Source organism: Ranitomeya variabilis, chromosome 5 (genome assembly GCF_051348905.1).
Source record: "Ranitomeya variabilis isolate aRanVar5 chromosome 5, aRanVar5.hap1, whole genome shotgun sequence".
In the NCBI taxonomy this organism is placed as follows: domain Eukaryota; kingdom Metazoa; phylum Chordata; class Amphibia; order Anura; family Dendrobatidae; genus Ranitomeya; species Ranitomeya variabilis.
In genome coordinates, this window is record NC_135236.1 from 37992964 (window position 1) to 38012142 (window position 19179).

General features: G+C 40.4%; 12 non-coding genes across 12 annotated transcripts; all 12 read right to left on the reverse strand.

The window, feature by feature from the left end:
• Positions 1-7121: 7121 nt before the first annotated feature.
• On the reverse strand, positions 7122-7203 carry TRNAS-UGA (transfer RNA serine (anticodon UGA)). Its single transcript has one exon. It is a non-coding gene; the product is annotated as a tRNA-Ser (tRNA).
• Positions 7204-7982: 779 nt separating this feature from the next.
• Positions 7983-8064, reverse strand: TRNAS-UGA (transfer RNA serine (anticodon UGA)). Its single transcript has one exon. It is a non-coding gene; the product is annotated as a tRNA-Ser (tRNA).
• A 779-nt stretch (positions 8065-8843) lies between these two features.
• TRNAS-UGA (transfer RNA serine (anticodon UGA)) lies at positions 8844-8925 on the reverse strand. The gene has a single exon. It is a non-coding gene; the product is annotated as a tRNA-Ser (tRNA).
• Positions 8926-9577: 652 nt separating this feature from the next.
• TRNAS-UGA (transfer RNA serine (anticodon UGA)) lies at positions 9578-9659 on the reverse strand. The gene has a single exon. It is a non-coding gene; the product is annotated as a tRNA-Ser (tRNA).
• A 607-nt stretch (positions 9660-10266) lies between these two features.
• TRNAS-UGA (transfer RNA serine (anticodon UGA)) lies at positions 10267-10348 on the reverse strand. The gene has a single exon. It is a non-coding gene; the product is annotated as a tRNA-Ser (tRNA).
• Positions 10349-11127: 779 nt separating this feature from the next.
• TRNAS-UGA (transfer RNA serine (anticodon UGA)) lies at positions 11128-11209 on the reverse strand. Its single transcript has one exon. It is a non-coding gene; the product is annotated as a tRNA-Ser (tRNA).
• A 779-nt stretch (positions 11210-11988) lies between these two features.
• On the reverse strand, positions 11989-12070 carry TRNAS-UGA (transfer RNA serine (anticodon UGA)). The gene has a single exon. It is a non-coding gene; the product is annotated as a tRNA-Ser (tRNA).
• Positions 12071-12849: 779 nt separating this feature from the next.
• On the reverse strand, positions 12850-12931 carry TRNAS-UGA (transfer RNA serine (anticodon UGA)). The gene has a single exon. It is a non-coding gene; the product is annotated as a tRNA-Ser (tRNA).
• A 779-nt stretch (positions 12932-13710) lies between these two features.
• TRNAS-UGA (transfer RNA serine (anticodon UGA)) lies at positions 13711-13792 on the reverse strand. The gene has a single exon. It is a non-coding gene; the product is annotated as a tRNA-Ser (tRNA).
• A 652-nt stretch (positions 13793-14444) lies between these two features.
• On the reverse strand, positions 14445-14526 carry TRNAS-UGA (transfer RNA serine (anticodon UGA)). Its single transcript has one exon. It is a non-coding gene; the product is annotated as a tRNA-Ser (tRNA).
• A 607-nt stretch (positions 14527-15133) lies between these two features.
• Positions 15134-15215, reverse strand: TRNAS-UGA (transfer RNA serine (anticodon UGA)). Its single transcript has one exon. It is a non-coding gene; the product is annotated as a tRNA-Ser (tRNA).
• Positions 15216-18314: 3099 nt separating this feature from the next.
• On the reverse strand, positions 18315-18396 carry TRNAS-UGA (transfer RNA serine (anticodon UGA)). The gene has a single exon. It is a non-coding gene; the product is annotated as a tRNA-Ser (tRNA).
• Between the last annotated feature and the right edge of the window lie 783 nt (positions 18397-19179).

A 19179-nucleotide genomic window follows, 5' to 3' on the forward strand; every position in this document is an offset into this window, starting at 1 on the left:
CCAAGGGACCCCAAGATGTGGGAAAGCTTCAAGTTGCCCCGGTGCGGGTATCACTCAAGCCAGGCACTCCATATCCTCGTAAGGCCCAGTATCCTTTGTCCATCGCCCAGAGCCAAGCTGTCTCAGACCAATTGAAGGTGTTTCTGGAAATAGGGGTCGTTGTCCCTTGCACCTCTCCTTGCAACACCCCGCTGTTCCCTGTCAAGAAAAAGACTGTAAAAGGGGAGCCAGCCAAGTTCAGAATGGTACATGACCTAAGAGCTGTAAATGACGCTACAGTATTTGAAACTCCAATTGTGCCGAATCCGCACACACTGCTCTCAAATGTGCCTTCCACAGCAACAGTGTTCACGGTGATCGACCTGGCTAATGCTTTCTTCAGTGTTCCCCTCCATCCAGACGATCAGTTCCTGTTTGCCTTCACGCATCAGGGGGCACAGTACACATGGGCGGTGATGCCCCAGGGGGCCCAGAACAGCCCCTCACAATTCACCAAAGCAATGTCCGCAGTTCTCGCCAACTGGATCACAGAACATGCAGAAGTGACCCTGCTACAATACGTGGACGATCTACTCCTCTGTGCAGTTGACTTTGACACGTGTAAAACACATTCCGTGTCTCTCCTACTCTACCTGGCGGAACAGTGCTGCAAGGTCTCAAAGAACAAAGTCCAGTGGTGTCTGAAGCGAGTTACATTCCTTGGGCACTGCATTGCTCACCAGACGAAACACCTGACAGATGATCGGAAGACCACAGTGGAGAAGATGGCCCCTCCAACAACTCCAAAGGGGCTACAAGCTTTCCTTGGTCTGGTTTCGTATTGCAGAGCCTGGATCCCTGATGCCTCAGTCCTAATGCAACCTCTGTATGACTGCATCAATGCAACCCCGTTCCTGCTAACAGATGCGGCCTTCAGTTCGTTCAAAAAGCTAAAAGACTCTGTAGTCTCAGCGCCAGCACTAGGCCTACCTGACTACAAGAAGCTATTCCGTCTCTACCTGATGGAGAAAGAAGGCCATGCTACTGGAGTCCTGACACAGACTCACGGGGGAAGACAGAGACCTCTAGGCTACTTCTCAGCTCGCCTGGATCCAGTTGCAAGGGGAGCCCCCTCCTGCATGAGAGCAGTATTTGCAGCACACGCCCTCCTGGACAAGACTGCAGACATCATTCTTGGACATCCACTGGAAATCTTGGCTCCACATGACATTTCAGCAATTCTCAACCAAACCCAGCCAAAACATCTCTCCACCGCAAGACATCTTCGCCTACAGTGCTCCCTACTACTGCCTGACAATGTCACTATCTCCAGATGTACAGTCCTCAATCCGGCACTCTACTCCCACTCCCAAGGGGGGATACGAATACGGACCCTTCAGATAAAAATCTGCACGATACCTTCCACAAGGATCTGGATTTGCTCCGGACAGATGACCATGACTGCTTCAGCATCATGCAACAGGAAACAGCAGGACTACCCAATGTGGCAGAAGAGCCGCTGACCAACCCAGAGTTGATCCTCTATGTAGATGGCTCCAGATTTGCAGATGATGAAGGAAGATTCCACACAGGATGTGCAGTGACCAGCAATCAAGAAATCCTGTGGTCCAGAAGTCTACCGCCTAGCCTGTCAGCTCAGGAAGCAGAACTAATAGCACTGACGAAGGCCTGCCGGATGGCAGAGGGCAAGACTGCGAACATATACACCGATTCAAGGTACTCGCATGGCATAGCACATGACTTTGGACCCATCTGGGCTGCAAGAGACTTCATCACAGCAAGCGGAACAACCGTGAAGCATCATGGAGCCATTAAGGACCTGCTGAGCGCACTTCAACTTCCAAAAATGGTGGCCGTACTGAAAGTCAAAGCGCATGGAAAACTGAACACAGTAGAGGCACGGGGCAACAACATGGCCGATATGGCAGCCAAAGAAGCCGCAAAAGGAAGACAATGCGGAGAAGTGGGAGAGGTCGTAGAGCCGGACGGCTACTACGTGGCAACTGAGGACAAGACACCAGATGAGATGACGTCTTGGAATCTATTCAAGAAGTTACAAGAACAAGCTCCAAAGGAAGAGAAAGAGAGTTGGATGCGGAAGGGTGCAACACATCAAGAAGGAAGAGTATACACAATGGACTATAAACCCTGTTTACCCCGAAGCATGTACCCTATGGTGGTCCAGTGGGCACATGGTCCCACCCACAGATCAAAGACACAGATGAATGATCTGATTGGTGCTTACTGGTTCGCTCCAGGGATCTCCACCCTAACAGCCAAGTTCGCAAGCAGCTGTCTGATCTGCAGCAAATGCAACCCTGGAAGAATGGAGAAAGTTCCCACCCATCATCTTGCCAGACCACTATACCCCTTCCAGAGGATCCAGATAGACCACATCCAGATGCCGCCAAGTGGAGGATTCGAATATGCCCTTGTGGTCGTGGACGTGTTTTCAGGATGGCCAGAAGCTTTCCCAGTGAGGAATCAGTCAGCAAAGACTACTGCAAAGAAGCTGCTTTCAGAGATCGTGTGCAGATACGGGGTCCCAGAAGTGATAGAGAGTGATCAGGGTCCCGCATTCACAGCAAACCTCACAAGGGAGATCTGGTCAGCAGTAGGGTCAGATTTAGGTCTACACACTCCCTATCACCCTCAGAGTAGCGGGAAAGTAGAAAGACTAAATGGGACACTTAAGAACAGGATGTTGAAAGTTGCCCAAGAGGCACGCAAACCATGGCACGAAACCCTTCCCATTGCACTGTTTAGTGTAAGGCACACTCCCCGGGGCCCAGAAAAGCTGTCACCACATGAGATTCTGTTTGGGTCCAGCCCTAGGTTAGGGGTATTCTTCCCTCAGCAGTTGGCAATGCAATATGATACTTTGTCTGCTTATGTGATTCAACTGTCCAAAAAACTAGCTGATGTCCATTCTCGAGTTTTCTCTTCATTACCAGATCCAGGAGCGGTACCCGGTACGCACTCCCTGAAACCAGGAGACTGGGTGTTGGTAAAGAAGTTCGTGAGGAGAACACTCGACCCCAGATTTGACGGTCCTTTCCAAGTGCTGCTGACAACACCAACCTCTGTGAAACTAGAGGGAAAACCCACTTGGATCCACACATCGCATTGCAAAAAGGCTCCCGTACCAGAAGATACGCCAAAGCCAGAATGATCCTGTATATCCTCTGTGTGATACATATCCTGGGGGCAGAAGCTCCTCGCACCCCACCTCTGGGAGGGGAGATCACCAAAGATGGGGACTACACCATTTTCTGGTTCGATACATCAGCACACATAATTACATACCTGTTTGATTACTGCGATGTGGTACACTGCCCACCCACACTGCTGGACAGCTTGGGGCATGGGACTCAGTATATTTGTGTCGCAGATAAATATTGGGGAGACAAATGTGAATACTGGGGAGCGGCAGCATGGAACACTGGTGACAGTTGGGGATACAAACCCCCATCAGCCCTAAACAGAAAAGATAAAGATGGCAAGTCCTTAATTGACCGTATGCGTCTAACAAAGCAGGCGTTCAGGAAGGGGTGCAGCACCAGGGGGGAATGCAACCGACTCATACTTAGCATTGAAAACCCCTCCCCAGGTGATGCCGGTACTTATATAATGAGCAGTACACCTCCAAGTGGTGAACGCAAACCCCCTGTGCAGTACTCAGGAAAATTCAAGCTGGCAAATGTAGCTGACAAGCCCAATGTGACTCAGGAGACCCCTAGTAACGTAATGGTACTGACAGACCCGACTTATGAGGAGACTTTAGCAGTAGAGACTGGGTTCTCTGAAACCAATTACTGGCTAGAGTGGGTAAGATACACAGCCCAACAGCATAATGGGAGTGGCTGTTATGCATGTGCTGGAGCCAGACCCCATCTGGGCACAGTGCCACTTGACATCCCAGAATCCCAGCAGGCCTGTTTCCTCAGCATATACACTAACTCATCTCATTCTGCATCCTGTGAACACTGGAAGTCTAAGTACCAACTCATGACTAAAGACACCCCCCCAGGGACTGGAATAACAATATACCCTGGTAATTACACCTGTTACACACGCACAGGGGCTGGCAGGGATGTAAAAAACTTCACTAAGGGGTTCTGCTCAGAGTACAGTACCACCACTGACAACCTAATTAATCATGTGGTTTCCCTAGGTGACATATACTGGATCTGTGGTGATATGAAGATACGTAGTAGACTGGAAGGTGTTTGGGTAGGCCAATGTGCACTGGCAAAAATTCTGATGCCCTTCCACCTGTTTCCCTACACCCATGAGTCCTCACCCAGCACTGCAGTTAGCAGACCAAAGCGGGCAAGTGCCCCAAAAGGCAGTTTTGATCCACATGTTTATATAGACAACATAGGTGTGCCTAGGGGGGTACCTGATGAATTTAAAGCCAGGGACCAGGTCAAGGCAGGATTTGAGTCATTGTTGCCAATAATAACTGTGAACAAAAATGTTGATTGGATAAATTATGTGTATTACAACCAGCAGAGATTTGTTAACTACACCCGAGATGCTCTAAAAGGTCTGGCAGACCAGTTGGGCCCCACTTCCATCATGGCATTCCAAAACAGGATGGCCCTAGACATGATTCTAGCTGAAAAAGGAGGTGTTTGTAAAATGATCAAAGACACCTGTTGCACCTACATCCCAGACAATACTGGTCCCAATGGTAAAGTCACGGTGGCGATACAGAAACTCACCGAGCTATCAGAAGAATTGAAACAAAACTCAGGAGTGAAAGATCCTTGGGACCAGTACTTTGGATGGATGAATGGGTGGCAAAGGTTGTTAGCACAGATTGGGGCAGCCATACTTGTTATTTTTGTTCTTGTGATAATTTCTGGTTGCTGCGTAATCCCTTGTATCCGCAGGATGATGGAAAAGACGGTCAAGGAAACCACAAACCTGATGCCACATCTCCTCCTGGACAAACCTATCCGAATCCAGATTCACCCACCTGACGGCTCCTCCCACCCCGATGAGGATGAATATGTGGAACTGATTGGAGAACTTCACCAATATGAGACTATGCAAGCTTCTACCCCCCTTTAGGGACAGATCTCCTGACCGCCCATTTGCGAAAAGTCTGTACGGTGTAGGGCATGTGCATTAGGTACATGTCAGTTCGCCGACAGCACAAAAGAGTTGCAGCGCTTTGGGACAGGAGGCTAGGATTAGGGCAAGTGATATCTAAGGGGGGCTTGTGATAGAAATATATATATATATCATGTAGATCTCACTTGCATGTATATCCCTTTAAATCATGTCCTTGCATAAAAGCAAATATATTCAGCTATTTTATGATCCATTGCTCAATTTAATCACATGAGTTAGGCAAGACAGACCTTGGGACTTTCTGGTATGTCTAGATCGCCAGAGAACAGGGAAGTTAAAGCAGATGATTCGAAACTAATGTCCCAAAATGTTGCTGACTAGCAGGATAAAGGTGGCAGATGTTTCCGAAAGTGCAAAATCAGTTTGTTGCTAGGTAGACCATAGTTCAAAGATGCCATGTACTCAGTTAAATGCATTATGTACTCAGTCAGCCAATGAAATAATAGCTACATTGTATGTTAATTTACTAACCACTCCCATTTTATATGCTTTTATAAGATCATGTATCAATGAATAAACCAGAGATCTGGATGGAATGTTATACTGTCACTTTGTGTCAGAGTTCATTCTTTCTTGAGCGCTCAATAGATCAGATCTGATAATAATTGGGAACGGACACAGCATACACACGGGGTTAAATTCACCCCTAGCCAAATTTCTATAACAGAGAAAGGTGTGAACTCAGATTAACAAGTAGAAGGAGATAATTGGTTTGTACATTGAGGACTACAGGGATGTTGTTCACCAGATGTTTCTCATGGTCCCAATTGTGGTTGGAAACTGGACACTGCCAGGGAATTAATCTTCTTGATTTTTTTCTTAATCCCACCTTTTTCTATATTTTGTTTTCATTAAACTTTCACAAGCAAAATCCAATTTTTTAAAGGTAAAACACTGCACTGTGAACATGATTTCATACAGAATGTGAACTTTAAGTCCATCGTCTTAACTATGCGATCATAAAAAATGTATGCCATCACTGTTGGTTCTCTGATGTGTTTTAGTAACGAGTTTATTTACGTTATTTGACATTTGATTGCTGAAATAATTTGGTGTAGAGCATTTTTAGCAACCAATACAGTTCTGATCAGAGTTTCCAGAGATCAGTGAATGATACCATTAATGTCCTGGGAAACATCTAGTAATGTTTCTTTTAGTTTTCATACTGCTTAGTTTCAATTTTGACTCGGCCATCACAGCCAACTCAAAGATTAGCTATTCATGTTTTTGCACAGTGCATGCAGAGGGAGAGCCTTGGAGAAATTTTGGGACTTAGTTCACCTGAATCTCTATTGACGAACTCTGTCATGGGCAAAATATCTTGGCTGACTCACTGAAAGTGAAAGGTCTGAACTCAGATTAACAAGTAGAAGGAGGTAATTGGTTTGTACATTGAGGACTACAGGGATGTTGTTCACCAGATGTTTCTCATGGTCCCAATTGTGGTTGGAAACTGCACACTGCCAGGGAATTATTCTTCTTGATTTTTTTCTTAATCCCACCTTTTTCTATATTTTGTTTTCATTAAACTTTCACAAGCAAAATCCAATTTTTTAAAGGTAAAACACTGCACTGTGAACATGATTTCATACAGAATGTGAACTTTAAGTCCATCGTCTTAACTATGCGATCATAAAAAATGTATGCCATCACTGTTGGTTCTCTGATGTGTTTTAGTAACGAGTTTATTTACGTTATTTGACATTTGATTGCTGAAAAAATTTGGTGTAGAGCATTTTTAGCAACCAATACAGTTCTGATCAAAGTTTCCAGAGATCAGTGAATGATACCATTAATGTCCTGGGAAACATCTAGTAATGTTTCTTTTATTTTTCATACTGCTTAGTTTCAATTTTGAGACTCAAATTTTGGAATATGAATACTTGTCCCATTTCATATCATTTGGCCCATTTTACCAACATAAATATAGCTTTACTGTTTTTGACAAATTCTAATGTTTTTGTCATGTTAAAACACTACACTGTGAACAGTATTTGAACCTGTGCGGGGAAACCTCATTGGATTTCAAGTCCAACGACTTAACCACTCAGCCATCACAGCCAACTCAAGGATTAGCTATTCATGTTTTTGCAAAGTGCATGCAGAGGGAGAGCCTTGGAGAAATTTTGGGACTTAGTTCACCTGAATCTCTATTGACGAACTCTGTCATGGGCAAAATATCTTGGCTCACTCACTGAAAGAGAAAGGTGTGAACTCAGATTAACAAGTAGAAGGAGATAATTGGTTTGTATATTGAGGACTACAGGGATGTTGTTCACCTGATGTTTCTCATGGTCCCAATTGTGGTTGGAAACTGCACACTGCCAGGGAATTAATCTTCTTGATTTTTTTCTCAATCCCACCTTTTTCTATATTTTGTTTTCATTAAACTTTCACAAGCAAAATCCAGTTTTTTAAAGGTAAAACACTGCACTGTGAACATGATTTCATACAGAATGTGAACTTTAAGTCCATCGTCTTAACTATGCGATCATAAAAAATGTATGCCATCACTGTTGGTTCTCTGATGTGTTTTAGTAACGAGTTTATTTACGTTATTTGACATTTGATTGCTGAAAAAATTTGGTGTAGAGCATTTTTAGCAACCAATACAGTTCTGATCAAAGTTTCCAGAGATCAGTGAATGATACCACTAATGTCCTGGGAAACATCTAGTAATGTTTCTTTTATTTTTCATACTGCTTAGTTTCAATTTTGAGACTCAAATTTTGGAATATGAATACTTGTCCCATTTCATATCATTTGGCCCATTTTACCAACATAAATATAGCTTTACTGTTTTTGACAAATTCTAATGTTTTTGTCATGTTAAAACACTACGCTGTGAACAGGATTTGAACCTGTGCGGGGAAACCCCATTGGATTTCAAGTCCAACGCCTTAACCACTCGGCCATCACAGCCAACTCAAAGATTAGCTATTCATGTTTTTGCAAAGTGCATGCAGAGGGAGAGCCTTGGAGAAATTTTGGGACTTAGTTCACCTGAATCTCTATTGACGAACTCTGTCATGGGCAAAATATCTTGGCTGACTCACTGAAAGAGAAAGGTGTGAACTCAGATTAACAAGTAGAAGGAGATAATTGGTTTGTACATTGAGGACTACAGGGATGTTGTTCACCTGATGTTTCTCATGGTCCCAATTGTGGTTGGAAACTGCACACTGCCAGGGAATTAATCTTCTTGATTTTTTTCTCAATCCCACCTTTTTCTATATTTTGTTTTCATTAAACTTTCACAAGCAAAATCCAATTTTTTAAAGGTAAAACACTGCACTGTGAACATGATTTCATACAGAATGTGAACTTTAAGTCCATCGTCTTAACTATGCGATCATAAAAAATGTATGCCATCACTGTTGGTTCTCCAATGTGTTTTAGTAACGAGTTTATTAACGTTATTTGACATTTGATTGCTGAAAAAATTTGGTGTAGAGCATTTTTAGCAACCAATACAGTTCTGATCAGAGTTTCCAGAGATCAGTGAATGATACCATTAATGTCCTGGGAAACATCTAGTAATGTTTCGTTTAGTTTTCATACTGCTTAGTTTCAATTTTGAGACTCAAATTTTGGAATATGAATACTTGTCCCATTTCATATCATTTGGCCCATTTTACCAACATAAATATAGCTTTACTGTTTTTGACAAATTCTAATGTTTTTGTCATGTTTAAACACTACACTGTGAACAGGATTTGAACCTGTGCGGTGAAACCCCATTGAATTTCAAGTCCAACGCCTTAACCACTCGGCCATCACAGCCAACTCTAACTCAAAGATTAGCCATTCATACAGGGATGATGTTCACCAGATGTTTCTCATGGTCCCAATTGTGGTTGGAAACTGCACACTGCCAGGGAATTAATCTTCTTGATTTTTTTCTGAATCCCACCTTTTTCTATATTTTGTTTTCATTAAACTTTCACAAGCAAAATCCAATTTTTTAAAGGTAAAACACTGCACTGTGAAAATGATTTCATTCAGAATGTAAACTTTAAGTCCATCGTCTTAACTATGCGATCATAAAAAATGTATGCCATCACTGTTGGTTCTCTGATGTGTTTTAGTAAAGAGTTTATTTACGTTATTTGACATTTGATTGCTGAAAAAATTTGGTGTAGAGCATTTTTAGCAACCAATACAGTTCTGATCAGAGTTTCCAGAGATCAGTGAATGATACCATTAATGTCCTGGGAAACATCTAGTAATGTTTCGTTTAGTTTTCATACTGCTTAGTTTCAATTTTGAGACTCAAATTTTGGAATATGAATACTTGTCCCATTTCATATCATTTGGCCCATTTTACCAACATAAATATTCATTCATATTCATATCATTTGGCCCATTTTACCAACATAAATATAGCTTTACTGTTTTTGACAAATTCTAATGTTTTTGTCATGTTAAAACACTACGCTGTGAACAGGATTTGAACCTGTGCGGGGAAACCCCGTTGGATTTCAAGTCCAACGCCTTAACCACTCGGCCATCACAGCCAACTCTAACTCAAAGATTAGCCATTCATACGGGGATGTTGTTCACCAGATGTTTCTCATGGTCCCAATTGTGGTTGGAAACTGCACACTGCCAGGGAATTAATGTTCTTGATTTTTTTCTTAATCCCACCTTTTTCTATATTTTGTTTTCATTAAACTTTCACAAGCAAAATCCAATTTTTTAAAGGTAAAACACTGCACTGTGAACATGATTTCATACAGAATGTGAACTTTAAGTCCATCGTCTTAACTATGCGATCATAAAAAATGTATGCCATCACTGTTGGTTCTCCGATGTGTTTTAGTAACGAGTTTATTTACGTTATTTGACATTTGATTGCTGAAAAAATTTGGTGTAGAGCATTTTTAGCAACCAATACAGTTCTGATCAGAGTTTCCAGGGATCAGTGAATGATACCATTAATGTCCTGGGAAACATCTAGTAATGTTTCTTTTAGTTTTCATACTGCTTAGTTTCAATTTTGAGACTCAAATTTTGGAATATGAATATTTGTCCCATTTCATATCATTTGGCCCATTTTACCAATATAAATATAGCTTTACTGTTTTTGACAAATTCTAATGTTTTTGTCATGTTAAAATACTACGCTGTGAACAGGATTTGAACCTGTGCGGGAAAACCCCATTGGATTTCAAGTCCAACACCTTAACCACTCGGTCATCACAGCCAACTCAAAGATTAGCTATTCATGTTTTTGCAAAGTGCATGCAGAGGGAGAGCCTTGGAGAAATTTTGGGACTTAGTTCACCTGAATCTCTATTGACGAACTCTGTCATGGGCAAAATATCTTGGCTGACTCACTGACACAGAAAGGTGTGAACTCAGATTAACAAGTAGAAGGAGGTAATTGGTTTGTACATTGAGGACTACAGGGATGTTGTTCACCAGATGTTTCTCATGGTCCCAATTGTGGTTGGAAACTGCACACTGCCAGGGAATTAATCTTCTTGATTTTTTTCTTAATCCCACCTTTTTCTATATTTTGTTTTCATTAAACTTTCACAAGCAAAATCCAATTTTTTAAAGGTAAAACACTGCACTGTGAACATGATTTCATACAGAATGTGAACTTTAAGTCCATCGTCTTAACTATGCGATCATAAAAAATGTATGCCATCACTGTTGGTTCTCCAATGTGTTTTAGTAACGAGTTTATTAACGTTATTTGACATTTGATTGCTGAAAAAATTTGGTGTAGAGCATTTTTAGCATCCAATACAGTTCTGATCAGAGTTTCCAGAGATCAGTGAATGATACCATTAATGTCCTGGGAAACATCTAGTAATGTTTCTTTTAGTTTTCATACTGCTTAGTTTCAATTTTGAGACTCAAATTTTGGAATATGAATACTTGTCCCATTTCATATCATTTGGCCCATTTTACCAATATAAATATAGCTGTACTGTTTTTGACAAATTCTAATGTTTTTGTCATGTTAAAACAATACGCTGTGAACAGGATTTGAACCTGTGCGGGGAAGCCCCATTAGATTTCAAATCCAACGCCTTAACCACTCGGCCATCACAGCCAACTCGAAGATTAGCTATTCATGCTTTTGCAAAGTGCATGCAGAGGGAGAGCCCTGGAGAAATTTTGGGACTTAGTTCACCTGAATCTCTATTGACGAACTCTGTCATGGGCAAAATATCTTGGCTGACTCACTGAAAGATAAAGGTGTGAACTCAGATTAACAAGTAGAAGGAGATAATTGGTTTGTACATTGAGGACTACAGGGATGTTGTTCACCAGATGTTTCTCATGGTCCCAATTGTGGTTGGAAATTGCACACTGCCAGGGAATTAATCTTCTTGATTTTTTTCTCAATCCCACCTTTTTCTATATTTTGTTTTCATTAAACTTTCACAAGCAAAATCCAATTTTTTAAAGGTAAAACACTGCACTGTGAACATGATTTCATACAGAATGTGAACTTTAAGTCCATCGTCTTAACTATGCGATCATAAAAAATGTATGCCATCACTGTTGGTTCTCTGATGTGTTTTAGTAACGAGTTTATTAGCGTTATTTGACATTTGATTGCTGAAAAAATTTGGTGTAGAGCATTTTTAGCAACCAATACAGTTCTGATCAGAGTTTCCAGGGATCAGTGAATGATACCATTAATGTCCTGGGAAACATCTAGTAATGTTTCTTTTAGTTTTCATACTGCTTAGTTTCAATTTTGAGACTCAAATTTTGGAATATGAATACTTGTCCCATTTCATATCATTTGGCCCATTTTACCAATATAAATATAGCTTTACTGTTTTTGACAAATTCTAATGTTTTTGTCATGTTAAAACACTACGCTGTGAACAGGATTTGAACCTGTGCAGGGAAACCCCATTGGATTTCAAGTCCAACACCTTAACCACTCGGCCATCACTGCCAACTCAAAGTTTAGCTATTCATGTTTTTCCAAAGTGCATGCAGAGGGAGAGCCTTGGAGAAATTTTGGGATTTAGTTCACCTGGATCTCTATTGACGAACTCTGTCATGGGCAAAATATCTTGGCTGACTCACTGACAGAGAAAGGTGTGAACTCAGATTAACAAGTAGAAGGAGGTAATTGGTTTGTACATTGAGGACTACAGGGATGTTGTTCACCAGATGTTTCTCATGGTCCCAATTGTGGTTGGAAACTGCACACTGCCAGGGAATTAATCTTCTTGATTTTTTTCTTAATCCCACCTTTTTCTATATTTTGTTTTCATTAAACTTTCACAAGCAAAATCCAATTTTTTAAAGGTAAAACACTGCACTGTGAACATGATTTCATACAGAATGTGAACTTTAAGTCCATCGTCTTAACTATGCGATCATAAAAAATGTATGCCATCACTGTTGGTTCTCCAATGTGTTTTAGTAACGAGTTTATTAACGTTATTTGACATTTGATTGCTGAAAAAATTTGGTGTAGAGCATTTTTAGCAACCAATACAGCTCTGATCAGTGTTTCCAGAGATCAGTGAATGATACCATTAATGTCCTGGGAAACATCTAGTAATGTTTCTTTTATTTTTCATACTGCTTAGTTTCAATTTTGAGACTCAAATTTTGGAATATGAATACTTGTCCCATTTCATATCATTTGGCCCATTTTACCAATATAAATATAGCTTTACTGTTTTTGACAAATTCTAATGTTTTTGTCATGTTAAAACACTACGCTGTGAACAGGATTTGAACCTGTGCGGGGAAACGCCATTGGATTTCAAGTCCAACGCCTTAACCTCTCGGCCATCACAGCCAACTCAAAGATTAGCTATTCATGTTTTTGCAAAGTGCATGCAGAGGGAGAGCCTTGGAGAAATTTTGGGACTTAGTTCACCTGAATCTCTATTGACGAACTCTGTCATGGGCAAAATATCTTGGCTGACTCACTGAAAGAGAAAGGTGTGAACTCAGATTAACAAGTAGAAGGAGATAATTGGTTTGTACATTGAGGACTACAGGGATGTTGTTCACCTGATGTTTCTCATGGTCCCAATTGTGGTTGGAAACTGCACACTGCCAGGGAATTAATCTTCTTGATTTTTTTCTCAATCCCACCTTTTTCTATATTTTGTTTTCATTAAACTTTCACAAGCAAAATCCAATTTTTTAAAGGTAAAACACTGCACTGTGAACATGATTTCATACAGAATGTGAACTTTAAGTCCATCGTCTTAACTATGCGATCATAAAAAATGTATGCCATCACTGTTGGTTCTCCAATGTGTTTTAGTAACGAGTTTATTAACGTTATTTGACATTTGATTGCTGAAAAAATTTGGTGTAGAGCATTTTTAGCAACCAATACAGTTCTGATCAGAGTTTCCAGAGATCAGTGAATGATACCATTAATGTCCTGGGAAACATCTAGTAATGTTTCGTTTAGTTTTCATACTGCTTAGTTTCAATTTTGAGACTCAAATTTTGGAATATGAATACTTGTCCCATTTCATATCATTTGGCCCATTTTACCAACATAAATATAGCTTTACTGTTTTTGACAAATTCTAATGTTTTTGTCATGTTTAAACACTACGCTGTGAACAGGATTTGAACCTGTGCGGTGAAACCCCATTGGATTTCAAGTCCAACGCCTTAACCACTCGGCCATCACAGCCAACTCTAACTCAAAAATTAGCCATTCATACAGGGATGATGTTCACCAGATGTTTCTCATGGTCCCAATTGTGGTTGGAAACTGCACACTGCCAGGGAATTAATCTTCTTGATTTTTTTCTGAATCCCACCTTTTTCTATATTTTGTTTTCATTAAACTTTCACAAGCAAAATCCAATTTTTTAAAGGTAAAACACTGCACTGTGAAAATGATTTCATTCAGAATGTAAACTTTAAGTCCATCGTCTTAACTATGCGATCATAAAAAATGTATGCCATCACTGTTGGTTCTCTGATGTGTTTTAGTAAAGAGTTTATTTACGTTATTTGACATTTGATTGCTGAAAAAATTTGGTGTAGAGCATTTTTAGCAACCAATACAGTTCTGATCAGAGTTTCCAGAGATCAGTGAATGATACCATTAATGTCCTGGGAAACATCTAGTAATGTTTCGTTTAGTTTTCATACTGCTTAGTTTCAATTTTGAGACTCAAATTTTGGAATATGAATACTTGTCCCATTTCATATCATTTGGCCCATTTTACCAACATAAATATTCATTCATATTCATATCATTTGGCCCATTTTACCAACATAAATATAGCTTTACTGTTTTTGACAAATTCTAATGTTTTTGTCATGTTAAAACACTACGCTGTGAACAGGATTTGAACCTGTGCGGGGAAACCCCGTTGGATTTCAAGTCCAACGCCTTAACCACTCGGCCATCACAGCCAACTCTAACTCAAAGATTAGCCATTCATACGGGGATGTTGTTCTCCAGATGTTTCTCATGGTCCCAATTGTGGTTGGAAACTGCACACTGCCAGGGAATTAATCTTCTTGATTTTTTTCTTAATCCCACCTTTTTCTATATTTTGTTTTCATTAAACTTTCACAAGCAAAATCCAATTTTTTAAAGGTAAAACACTGCACTGTGAACATGATTTCATACAGAATGTGAACTTTAAGTCCATCGTCTTAACTATGCGATCATAAAAAATGTATGCCATCACTGTTGGTTCTCCAATGTGTTTTAGTAACGAGTTTATTAACGTTATTTGACATTTGATTGCTGAAAAAATTTGGTGTAGAGCATTTTTAGCAACCAATACAGCTCTGATCAGTGTTTCCAGAGATCAGTGAATGATACCATTAATGTCCTGGGAAACATCTAGTAATGTTTCTTTTATTTTTCATACTGCTTAGTTTCAATTTTGAGACTCAAATTTTGGAATATGAATACTTGTCCCATTTCATATCATTTGGCCCATTTTACCAATATAAATATAGCTTTACTGTTTTTGACAAATTCTAATGTTTTTGTCATGTTAAAACACTACGCTGTGAACAGGATTTGAACCTGTGCGGGGAAACCCCATTGGATTTCAAGTCCAACGCCTTAACCACTCGGCCATCACAGCCAACTCAAAGATTAGCCATTCATGTTTTTGCAAAGTGCATGCAGAGGGAGAGCCTTGGAGAAATTTTGGGACTTAGTTCACCTGAATCTCTATTGACGAACTCTGTCATGGGCAAAATATCTTGGCTGACTCACTGACAGAGAAAGGTGTGAACTCAGATTAAGGCCGGCGTCACACTGGCGAGTTTTACGGACGTAAGAGCGCAGAAACTACGTCCGTAAAACTCGCATAACATACGGCACAATTATTCTCAATGGGGCTGCTCCTATTAGCCGTATATTACGGTTCAGTATTATACGGCTTTCTACGGCCGTACAAAATCGCAGCATGCTGCGTTTGTCAGCGTACTGCGCAAAAAAATCGCCAATGAAAGTCTATGGGGGCGAGAAAAATACGGATTCCACACGGACCAGCAGTGTGACTTGCGAGAAATACGCAGCGCTGTTAGTGAAAAGTCGGTAATTCAATTGCCGGCTTTTCATTTCTCCTGCACAAACCCGACAGGATATGAGACATGGTTTACATACAGTAAACCATCTCATATCCCCCTTTTTTTTGCATATTCCACACTACTAATGTTAGTAGTGTGTATGTGCAAAATTTCAGCGCTGTAGCTGCTAAAATAAAGGGTTAAATGGCGGAAAAAATTGGCGTGGGCTCCCGCGCAATTTTCTCCGCCAGAGCGGTAAAGCCAGTGACTGAGGGCAGATATTAATAGCCAGGAGAGGGTCCATGGTTATTGGCCCCCCCGTGGCTAAAAACATCTGCCCCCAGCCACCCCAGAAAAGGCACATCTGGAAGATGCGCCTATTCTGGCACTTGGCCACTCTCTTCCCACTCCCTGTAGCGGTGGGATATGGGGTAATGAAGGGTTAATGCCACCTTGCTATTGGAAGGTGACATTAAGCCAGATTAATGATGGAGAGGCGTCAATTATGACACCTATCCATTATTAATCCAATTGTAGGAAAGGGTTAAAAAACACACACACACACATGAGTGAAAAGTATTTTAATGAAATAAACACAGCGGTTGTTGTAATAATTTATTGTTCTCTCAAATCCATTTGCAGTCCCTCGCTTGGCAACATAATAAACGCACAAGATACATACCTTCTGCTGTCAGATCAGGTCCAACGATGTAATCCATCTGAAGGGGTTAACTAATATTACAAGCAGGAGCCCTGCAAATGCAGCTGTGCTCCGTGCTTGTAATTCCCCTGCGAATGAATGAAATGTAGGTCATTGACCTACATTTCATTCATTCGCGGTGAGGCGCCCTCTGGTGGATGTTCTCATGAACTTTTTCCCACGCTCCAGGTCATATGAGGACATCCACCAGGGGGCGCATCACCGCGAATGAATGAAATGTAGGTCAATGACCTACATTTCATTCATTCGCAGGGGAATTACAAGCACGGAGCACAGCTGCATTTGCAGGGCTCCTGCTTGTAATATTAGTTAACCCCTTCAGATGGATTACATCGTTGGACCTGATCTGACAGCAGAAGGTATGTATCTTGTGCGTTTATTATGTTGCCAAGCGAGGGACTGCAAATGGATTTGAGAGAACAATAAATTATTACAACAACCGCTGTGTTTATTTCATTAAAATACTTTTCACTCATGTGTGTGTGTGTTTTTTAACCCTTTCCTACAATTGGATTAATAATGGATAGGTGTCATAATTGACGCCTCTCCATCATTAATCTGGCTTAATGTCACCTTCCAATAGCAAGGTGGCATTAACCCTTCATTACCCCATATCCCACCGCTACAGGGAGTGGGAAGAGAGTGGCCAAGTGCCAGAATAGGCGCATCTTCCAGATGTGCCTTTTCTGGGGTGGCTGGGGGCAGATGTTTTTAGCCACGGGGGGGCCAATAACCATGGACCCTCTCCTGGCTATTAATATCTGCCCTCAGTCACTGGCTTTACCGCTCTGGCGGAGAAAATTGCGCGGGAGCCCACGCCAATTTTTTCCGCCATTTAACCCTTTATTTTAGCAGCTACAGCGCTGAAATTTTGCACATGCACACTACTAACATTAGTAGTGTGGAATATGCAAAAAAAAAGGGGATATGAGATGGTTTACTATATGTAAACCATGTCTCATATCATGTCGGGTTTGTGCAGGAGAAATGAAAAGCCGGCAATTGAATTACCGGCTGTTCACAGATATCGCGCTGAATGAAATCTAAATACAGAATATATATATATGTGTCACAATGACATATATATATATATATATACTGTATATATGTTTTAATGAACATTTGAGCACATAAATCCATTAGATGTCGGTTTTGCAAGCCTGCGCAAAAATCTCGCAGTACGGATGCCATACGGATTACATACGGAGGATGCCATGCGCAAAATACGCTGACACACCCTGACTACGGATCACTATTTTGGGAACATTTCACCGTATTACGGCCGTAAAATACGTGGCGTATTGTCTTACGCCGAGTGTGACGCCGGCCTAACAAGTAGAAGGAGATAATTGGTTTGTACATTGAGGACTACAGGGATGTTGTTCACCAGATGTTTCTCATGGTCCCAATTGTGGTTGGAAACTGCACACTGCCAGGGAATTAATCTTCTTGATTTTTTTCTTAATCCCACCTTTTTCTATATTTTGTTTTCATTAAACTTTCACAAGCAAAATACAATTTTTTAAAGGTAAAACACTGCACTGTGAACATGATTTCATACAGAATGTGAACTTTAAGTCCATCGTCTTAACTATGCGATCATAAAAAATGTATGCCATCACTGTTGGTTCTCCAATGTGTTTTAGTAACGAGTTTATTAATGTTATTTGACATTTGATTGCTGAAAAAATTTGGTGTAGAGCATTTTTAGCAACCAATACAGTTCTGATCAGAGTTTCCAGAGATCAGTGAATGTTACCATTAATGTCCTGGGAAACATCTAGTAATGTTTCTTTTATTTTTCATACTGCTTAGTTTCAATTTTGAGACTCAAATTTTGGAATATGAATACTTGTCCCATTTCATATCATTTGGCCCATTTTACCAACATAAATATAGCTTTACTGTTTTTGACAAATTCTAATGTTTTTGTCATGTTAAAACAATACGCTGTGAACAGGATTTGAACCTGTGCAGGGAAACCCCATTAGATTTCAAATCCAACGCCTTAACCACTCGGCCATCACAGCCAACTCAAAGATTAGCTATTCATGTTTTTGCAAAGTGCATGCAGAGGGAGAGCCCTGGAGAAATTTTGGGACTTAGTTCACCTGAATCTCTATTGACGAACTCTGTCATGGGCAAAATATCTTGGCTGACTCACTGAAAGATAAAGGTGTGAACTCAGATTAACAAGTAGAAGGAGATAATTGGTTTGTACATTGAGGACTACAGGGATGTTGTTCACCAGATGTTTCTCATGGTCCCAATTGTGGTTGGAAATTGCACACTGCCAGGGAATTAATCTTCTTGATTTTTTTCTCAATCCCACCTTTTTCTATATTTTGTTTTCATTAAACTTTCACAAGCAAAATCCAATTTTTTAAAGGTAAAACACTGCACTGTGAAATCCAATTTTTTAAAGGTAAAACACTGCACTGTGAACATGATTTCATACAGAATGTGAACTTTAAGTCCATCGTCTTAACTATGTGATCAAAAAAAATGTATGCCATCACTGTTGGTTCTCTGATGTGTTTTAGTAACGAGTTTATTTACGTTATTTGACATTTGATTGCTGAAAAAATTTGGTGTAGAGCATTTTTAGCAACCAATACAGTTCTGATCAGAGTTTCCAGGGATCAGTGAATGATACCATTAATGTCCTGGGAAACATCTAGTAATGTTTCTTTTATTTTTCATACTGCTTAGTTTCAATTTTGAGACTCAAATTTTGGAATATGAATACTTGTCCCATTTCATATCATTTGGCCCATTTTACCAACATAAATATAGCTTTACTGTTTTTGACA